Source organism: Peromyscus eremicus, unplaced genomic scaffold, assembly GCF_949786415.1.
Source record: "Peromyscus eremicus unplaced genomic scaffold, PerEre_H2_v1 PerEre#2#chrX_unloc_1, whole genome shotgun sequence".
NCBI classification, from domain to species: domain Eukaryota; kingdom Metazoa; phylum Chordata; class Mammalia; order Rodentia; family Cricetidae; genus Peromyscus; species Peromyscus eremicus.
In genome coordinates, this window is record NW_026734288.1 from 4,137,843 (window position 1) to 4,147,328 (window position 9,486).

The 9,486-nt window shown below is 33.9% G+C and overlaps 1 pseudogene; it reads right to left on the reverse strand.

Moving 5' to 3' along the window:
* Positions 1–653: 653 nt before the first annotated feature.
* LOC131901012 (S-phase kinase-associated protein 1-like) lies at positions 654–1,586 on the reverse strand (annotated as a pseudogene).
* Positions 1,587–9,486: the final 7,900 nt, after the last annotated feature.

Here is a 9,486-nt window from a genome sequence, read left to right on the forward strand (position 1 = left end):
TTAAATGATGTGCATGAATTTCTATCTTAGATGTATATTTGTATTTCACCAATGAATGAAATACACCATTTTTAATAAATTAAACTTTCCTCAAGTTGAAAAATTCACATGTGCAAAATTATAGAACGGGCATTGAAGAAACAACAGTTTCTGGATTAAATGAGTCATTGTTCCAGTTTTGAAAAGTAGTTGTGATTATTTGTGTATATAGGGACAAGTTTAATATTTACTTTCATGGATTCGAAGACTATACAGGATTTGCTGATGGCTGTTATTGTTCATTTCTGTCTCTAAAATTTTATTGCAGAAATTCTAATTTCAGGCTCTTTCTAATTTCTCATTAGAAATTAGGCAATTTCTTTTTTTTTTTAAGTAAGTGTCTTTTTAAATTGAAAAGCTAACAAATTGTCTAGTTACAACCTCCCTCCCAAACCAAACTGGGTAGTAAACTGAACATGTTCAAAGGTGAGAAGATTAAAAATTAAAGGAGAAAAAAGACAAAGCAAGTCCTCAGATCCAATTGAAAGAGCCCGCTGCATACAAGCTTACCAGCAACAGAGAGGCTGGAAGACACCCTAACCTAACCACCTGACTCTCAACATTAACTTCAAGTTGCCTTGTTCCAGTTTCTGACTCATGAGCAAAGATCATGTTTTGTTAATTCTAGTTCAGAATACTTCTCATAAGTTGTTTTACTTACAATGCCTACTTTGAAAGGCTCACTGAAGTTAACTGGACAATGAATTAGGCAGAAATCGCTTTACAGAAAGAGGGAAAGTCCAAAGTGCCACTTTCCACAGAGAACCCAAAGTTCAGTTTTATTCAGAGTAATGAAAAAAAAAGAAAAAAACTTCTTCTCATAGAAGAAACTCAGCCATAGGTCAGATCTGTACTGGAACTAAACATGCAGTGAGGACAGGGCTGCGTTTGTCTACTGTTCTCTAATATTAACAATTATAAACAGAGCAGTGCAACTAGCATTTGGAACAACCCTTCTAGTGTTACAGTGTCAGGCACAGCACTTCACTTCTCTTCACACCACTGGTTCTCTTTGCGTACCTGGGCCACTTCCTCTTCAGTAAAGTCGTTTTTGATATTGAAGGTTTTACGAATCTCCTCAGGAGTTTTCCCCTAAATCATATTGGCCACAGTCTTGCATGTGATATCAAGCAAACCTTTAATGTCTAGTTTACAGCCAAAATAAGTTCAAAAAATGTTCCTTGGTCAAATTTCAGGAATCCTTGGTCCCAAACAGGAATATCATCTGTCTGCTTTTCTTTGCTCTCATCATCTTCAGGAGGAGGGGGTCATCCTTGTGATGAGTGCACCACTGAATGACCATTTTTAGACTTGCTGCATTAACATTTGGTAAAGAAACAGGATCACCATCTCCCTCATCATCCATTTCTAAACCTTCCAGCATGGTCTTGATGGTCACAGATTGTTTGGCAATTTCTACATCAACTTCAAATATCTCTCCATCAGAACTCTGCAACTTTATCGAAGGCATGGTGCTCGGTCTCAAGACCGCCGGCCAGAGGCAGATGGGCGGCGTTCAGAGAAGAAGAGAAACACTGAGGACAAGGCCACTAACGGCAATTTCTTTCTTAATGAGAAATTATGAATATAATTCATTACAAGCACCCAAATAATTCCCTCTTTGTTTGAATAGATTAGTGTCTATTGGTTTCCTGTCCAGTATGTCTCTATTTACAGGTCTAAGTAGATCGGTGTGAGAATGAAGAAAATACAGACAGAAATGACACTGGGACCCAAAGAAAAGCTGGGGTCAGGTATCTGTGTTCTCTGAGGTGAAACCACAACACCTTAGAAGCTTTGTGTCAGTAACACCGACATACAAATAGATTTACTGCGTGGTGATAATAGAAAGGCAGAGTTACTACCTAAAGCTAGGCAAACACTCATGTTCAACTCATCTCAGTACTTTCTAACTCTTTAGCCTTGAATTGTTGAGGCCTAAACATCTGAAGAGAGCAAATCATGATGGAGAGTTTTTTTCCCTAACTATTAACATCTCCATAAGATCACAAGAGGATTTATAATGTTTCAAGCCTCAAGTAATGAGGGGAAGTTTCTTTGCCTTTTTGTGTATGTCTATGTCTTGGTCCTTGAGCTAGATCTGCCCACATTAACTCACAGACCTACTCAGGCCTTACTTTTTTCTCCATATATATTTCTGATGACTGAATATTTTATATTTTTTCTAAAAGAATCTGCTTTGTATTTTCATGACATGTTTTGGACATTTTCTGTAAAACAGTAATTGGCATATTAATTATACAATATTAGTATAAAATCAATATCCAACATTCCAGAGCAGCAGAAAGTAAACACAAGTTTTATTGTATTTATTGATAGAAAAAAATTGGGGCATATTTAGGGGTTTGAAAAATCTATATTATATTGTATAAAATTTCAAGTATTAGCAAAATATTAGTGTAAAAGTTGTAGCAGTCTAAGATCAATATCCTGTATAAAATATAGAGTAAATTATGCAGTGATTTTGACTTGACATAGCTATCCATAAAATTATCCTGGCATAAGTCTTCACATTTTAAATTATTGTTTCTTTCATATCTTTTCAAATTAATCCTATGTCATTTTAATACATGATGATTGTGTAATTTTGTTTGAATCATTGCTATATATGTAGATTGTTTCCTAAGGAAATTTTGTGAATATAAATTTTAGTTATTGGTAAAATATTTCTAAAATCACACCAAGCATATGGCTTCCTAATGTCACTCATCTGACACTGAGTAAGGTTTGAATGTTTGCTAAAGGTTTCCTTCCACTATCCATATTATAGACAATTATTTTATTGCATGAGTACTGGGGTAATAATTACCAATTGAATTTGTTTCTTTCATGAATTTTCTGATGTGTTCTAAGTTTTTAGCTTCTTGTAAAGAATTTTTTTAAAAAAAAATTTCTGTATATGTATTAAGTTTCTTCCCATTAGTGATACTCTGTTAGGCTTGAATATTCGAGGACTCCATAACACTTGCCACATTCTTCATATTGTATGAGTTCTCTCTAATATGAATTATGTGATGATATTCAGATTTAAAAACCAAGATAAGGTTTTCCCACATGCTTTGTATTTGTAAGCTTCCTCCAATCTATGGTTTTAGTGAGTTTATGCACAGATGATCCATGGAAAAAGGGCATAATACATAACACATTCATTACAATTTTAAGGATTCTGCCTTCAATGGGTCTTTAGTGCCCTTGAACATGTGAATCATGGGCAAAGGACTTGTTAAAATCAGTATATTTTTAACTTTCTTCTCCATTTTGGATTCTTTGGTGGACTTGAAGCATTGAGGCCCGGTAAAGTACTTGCCACATTCTTCACATCACATTTCCTCCTGTGTGGATTTGGGATGTCTTTGTAGATGTGAGATCTGTCTAAAGAACTTTTCACATTTCTTGCAGCTCTAAGATTTTACTCCTAAATGTATTCTTTGATTCATATGAAAACTTGAGCTCTGAGTGAAGTACTTTCCACAGTCTAAACATTTATAAGGTTTCTCTCCAGTGTGTATTCTTTGATGAACATGAAGATTTGAGCTCTGAGTAAAAGACTTGCCACAATCTGAACATTTGTATGGTTTTTCTCCAGTGTGTATTCTTTGATGTACATGAAGATTTGAACTCTGAGTAAAGGACTTGCCATAATTTGAACATTTGTATGGTTTTTCTCCAGTGTGTATTCTTTGATGAACTTTAAGTTTTGAGCCTTCGATAAAGGACTTTCAACATACACTACATTTGTAAGGTTTCACCTCAGTGTGTATTCTTTGATGTACTTTAAGTGTTGAGCAATTGGTAAAGTACTTTCTACAATCTAAACATTTGTAAGGTTTCTCTCTAGTGTGTATTCTTCAATGAACATGAAGTTTTGACCTCTGAGTATAGGAATTACCACAATCTGAACATTTATAAGGTTTATTTCCCATGTGTATTTTTTGATGAATTTTAAGTGCTGAGCTCTGAGTAAAGGACTTGCCACAATCTAAACATTTGTATGGTCTTTCTCCAGTGTGTATTCTTTGAGGAACTTTAAGTTTTGAGCCTAAAATAAAGGACTTTCCACATACATTACATTTGTAAGGTTTTTCTCCAGTGCGTATTCTTTGATGCACTTTAAAGTTAGAGCCTACAATAAAGGACTTTCCACATATATTACAATTGTAAGGTTTCACCCCAGTGTACAATATTTGATGAACTTTTAGTGTTAAGCATCTGATAAAGTACTTTCCACAGTCTTTACATTTGACAGGTTTCAATCCAGTATGTATTCTTTTATAAATTTCAAGTGTTGAGCTCTAAGTAAATGACATGTCACATATATTACATTTGCAAAGTTTATCTCCAGTGTGGACTCTCTGATGAACTTGAATATTTGAGAGCCTTGTTAAATGACTTGCCACATTCTTTACATCTGTAAGTTTTCTCTACAGTATGTATCCTCTGATGAATATGAAGTGTTGAATTCTGAGTAAAAGACTTGCCACATGCTTCACATATGAAAGGTTTTTCTCCTGAATCACTTCTCTGAGGAAGATGAAGAGAAAACCCATGGGCAAATGACTTGCCACACTCTGTACATTTGAAAGCATTGTCTTCAGTGTGGATTTTACAATGAGTTCTATATTTTGATTCATGGGAATAGAACCTGTCATGCTCTGGATATTGGTATGATTCTTTTGTCAAATGGATTTTATGATGCTCCTCAAGTACTGATAACGTGGAAAACAACTTTCCACATATTTTACATTTGCACATTTTTTCTCAAGTATGAAACACATTAATTTTGAAAAAGTCTGAGCATCTCCTGTAACTCCTCCCAAATTTCTTATGATTATGTCCAACACTGAATCTTGGATTCCCCTCAAATTTTGATGGGTGGGTGAAACATTGACTACATGCTTTGAATTTTGATTGTTTCCCTTCAGTGTGTCTTGAGTCACTTTGAACATTTGAATAGAAATTGTAGGATCTGAATGGAAATGATGCAGAGTGAGCTTTGTGAAGAGAAGCTGGAACTTCTTCATCTATACGGTCAGGGATGTCAGTGATGGGTACTACAAAAAGATCACTTCCATCAGCACATGACTCACATTTTTTATTGTCAGATCTACATATATAGAATTTCCTTATCTGTAATTTACCAAGGCTATTGCTTTCAAACTGTTCTTATATTTCTCTTTGGTAAGTATCCTGGGTACACTCTTTTGGAAATGACTCCTGAATTGGATTATAAAACAGAGTTGCAAGAAATGGAAGGCAATTATCATCTAACTGTGTAGAATTAGACAATAATAATATAGAAATTTTTTATAAAATGATACCAATATGAGGTCAGTAGCAAAATGATTACACAAAAATCCTCAGTACTTCTTCCATAAGGAATTAATATCCAAACATGATGAACATGGAGAAGGTCTTTTCATGAACTTATATTTTATAATATGTAAAATTTGAAAAGGTCTTCTTTAAGCATGTAATGTAACCAACAACTGTAAATATAATTGTTAGAATACAAAATGAAACTATTAGCCATTATTAAAAATATTCTGTTTATTTGGAAATTGCATTATCAATTTAAATCAAAATATCCTTTCCAAACAGATAAATGATAAAGTGATAGTAATAAAAACTATCATATATAGATTTTATATGATTAATGATTTAAAATGTGTTAATATGTAGTTACTCAAAAGGAGTAATTATTGAAAAGAAAAGAATAAAATGATCATGAAAAAACTATGCCTATCAGGTCCACAGAGCTTTATGTACATGAGGAGAGAAAGTTTCAAAATCTCCACAATTACATTGATAATTCTATAGGTCTTTCAAATTTTCAGATGCCTAAGAATATCTTAAATTGATAAAAGACTGGCCTTTCATCTCAGCATTTGGAAGGCAGAGGCAGAGGCAGAGGTGGGTGACTCTCTATGGTTGGTTATATGGCCATCCTGATCTACATATTCAGTTCCTGGTCAACCAAGGTTACATAATTACAGAATTTGTCTCAAAAAAGAGAAAAGGTGAGAAAAGTAAATTATATGTCCAAGCAATAAAAAATGCCAATTGAGTCAATTAAGCAAAGTTGCCCTGGGCAACATTAAGATGGATGGATTTCTCCACTGTAAAACTAATTGTCAGCCAAGCAAAACTTGATCTTAGCCGCAGTATGTCCTGTCTTAGTGTAATTAACTGATAGAAACATCCCAGATGGCCCTTCAATGTGAATCACAGTCTGACATTTTTCAAAGCATTCCTCACTGACTTGAATGCAGATTATGCGTGGTGGCCAGAGGACATTACAATTTGTATTTTGCAAATATTCTTAGATCTCTAATATCTTTCTATTCAAAAACACAAAATTAAGCTGGTCAGTAGTGACACATGCCTTTAGTCCCAGCACTCAGGAGACAGATGCTTTAATCTCAGAACTGTGAAGGCAGAAGCAGGTAAATCTCCATGAGATCCAGGCCAGCCTGGACTACAGAGCAAGTTCCTGGATAGCCAGGGCAGTTACACAGAGAAACTCTGTTTCCCCAAAAGCACCACATTGATAAAAGGCCTACTGAATAAAATTTATATGTTCAAAGTAGACTGAAATGTAGAATTCTATTTCAAAGTAAATATCATAATTCAGAGTTTACATGTGATATTCAAAAATTCTTTTTTTAGTGTAAATTTAATTTAAATACAATTATATAATTTCATTTTAACATTATCCCTGCCACTTTTCCTCCAACTACTCCCATATACTCAAATCAATAATATAACCTCCAGTTGATAATTGTTACAGTTATATATTTATGTAAATTTTTTTCAAGTATACATACATAATTTATAACTAGAATGTTAGTCCAGCTTAATGGATATAATCATTGTTAATGATTATATCATTTCAGGTCTCACCAGTTTGTATTAGACAAGCACTAACAGGGATAACTGTTTGCATTAAACAAGCACTAACAGGGATAACCCATGGCAGATGGTAATTCTCCTTGTCACAGCATTCAATAGGTGTCTATAATTCTTTGATTAGGGATTTGAGGTAGAGGGACACTATGAATTGGGAAACAAAAATTTGGGACAATTTTTCAGTTTTGAAGGAAGGAAAGTCAGTACAATAGGTGAAAGAGAGACTAGCAATAACCTTAGCACCAAGCATAAGAATCTTGATTCAAATTTTCTGAATATATATTTTATACCAGAAAATTTAAATAAATTTTAAATACAAAGAAGAGTAACTATGATTATAGGCCAGTTTTTGATAATCTTAAAAATATATTTATATATTTATTGACTATATATTTGGGAATGCATATGATTGGATGGTAGTTTTCAGAAACCTCTTTCTACTATCTGTGTCCTGGTAATTGAACTCTGGTAATCAGATGTGCAACAAGTATTTTAATCTCTCTGGACCACAGGAGAAATCTTGAAGAAACATAGACAACTGTACTTCTCTAGAAGCTTGTTAAAGCAGCTATATATCTAAAAACAATTTAAATGTCTTTACTAAATGATGGTGTAACCAATACCCAAACTTGAAATTATTTGCCAGCAAATAATGCTGTATTGTTATACCGTTAGATTTGTGCGTCACATATCCTTCACTAGAGAAGCTTAATATGGAAATTTTAGAGAACTAATCTTACCTGGGATTCCTTTATCTTAATCCTTACATGAGGGTTCAAGCACATATAAAAAAAATGGATGCAGAGAGAACATAAGGACAAGAAATGGTAAATGACTTTAAGGAAGAAGTTTACAACATTTTAAGAATAATGGCCATACAACCACCATGTGTGTGACAGCAAGGCCAAAACCCATAGAAGCTCAAGACAGACAAAATCTCAGCTTGTAAAATGGAGAGTAGGCCGATAGTCACATCTTTTTCCCAAGAGCATGTGCAGTACTAAGCTTCCAGGAATAAGAAAATTGATTTTTCAATTGAGTATCATCAGGATATATCAATCATATTCAAAGCCTTGTGTTCAGAAATCATTGGCCAGCAGAAATCTTCCTCAATTTTTAATGTATTTTATGTTATTTTTTGATAGTGAGAATGAGATGGGATGTGGGAATCAGGACATTAGGTTAGTGTGGTAAAGGAATGGCATGCAAGGGGGTCAAAGAAATAACAATAAACTGATGCAGATACACCATAAAAAATTTCAAAAAATACAGAAAAACACTATAATCACTGTCATATTGGAGAAAAATATCAGACATTTATTGGAACACAAAGTAAAGTACCACATAAATTGTCAAATTAATATTGGCATTCTAAATTTCATCTAATCACTAGTCTGAAGAAATGAGGGAAAATCATGTAAAGTTTTCTGTGAGCTTGATCCTAGTACACAGTTCTAAATGAAAATTCTCAGGCATCACTTCTAGTGAGGAGCTGGGCTAATCCAAATGAAGTTATTATTTGCTTCTTTCTTTGTACTCCACAAATGAAGCAATTTTCTTCCAACTTACCTGAGTCTCTACCTTCTGCTTCCTCTATGTTCACAATCCAGGGTTGTTTTTCTATTCAAGACAGATGAGTAGCTCTGATTTTGATGCAGAAAAGTCTGTGAATTAGGAAAGACATATGAATATTTCTTAACATGATGTGGAAAAGAGTTGGGATCTAACACAGGATTGTACTCAATGGATATGAAGTTACATAAAGAAAGATTCATAAGTGGAGTCTTACTAGTACATATATGACAGGCATTGTAGACTTTTAATATGCCTTAATGTTAATTTTGAATACATTCAACTTTCCTTAAATTGCCCCATTACAAAAATGAAACTGTTGGAGTCAAACTGTATTCACACATTATTGTTACTGACTGACTACAAAAAAAATTGGATTGAAGGAAGTATTAGGCTAAATTAAAAGACTATTTAAAATAGGAAAATTTTCAGTCAATATTACACTCACCAATATGTACAAACAATTGAAATTTGTTGATAGAAACTTTTCAAAATACTAATGTAAGTTGCTAGACATTGGTAGGGCTAAGTAGCAATCATGAAAAAAATTATTCTCCCCTAGAGAAACCAGGTTGCTCTAGTTCTCAAATATGACCTCTCTATACAAATCCCTCTGAGATGTGTCCAAGCATTCTCATTCCTCTTGGAGAAATTCATGGCCACGTTCTTGAAAGTCAATGGATTCTGAGGTGAAAATTCAATTTTTCCTTGTTATCATGGTTTGAGTCCTTTATTTGGCCCAGAAAAGAGTATTTATCTAAAGAATTTGCTGTGTTATCAGTAATTGATATGCAAGTTTTAAAAGTTATATATTAAGAGGTACGATGTTGTGACATTTTCATGAGATCAGAGAGGTCCGTCTGGCTCTGCCTCCCGAGTGCTGGGATTAAAGGCATGTGCCACCTCCGCCCAGCTGCGTATCCACTTTCAAACTTAAATTCAGGGCAA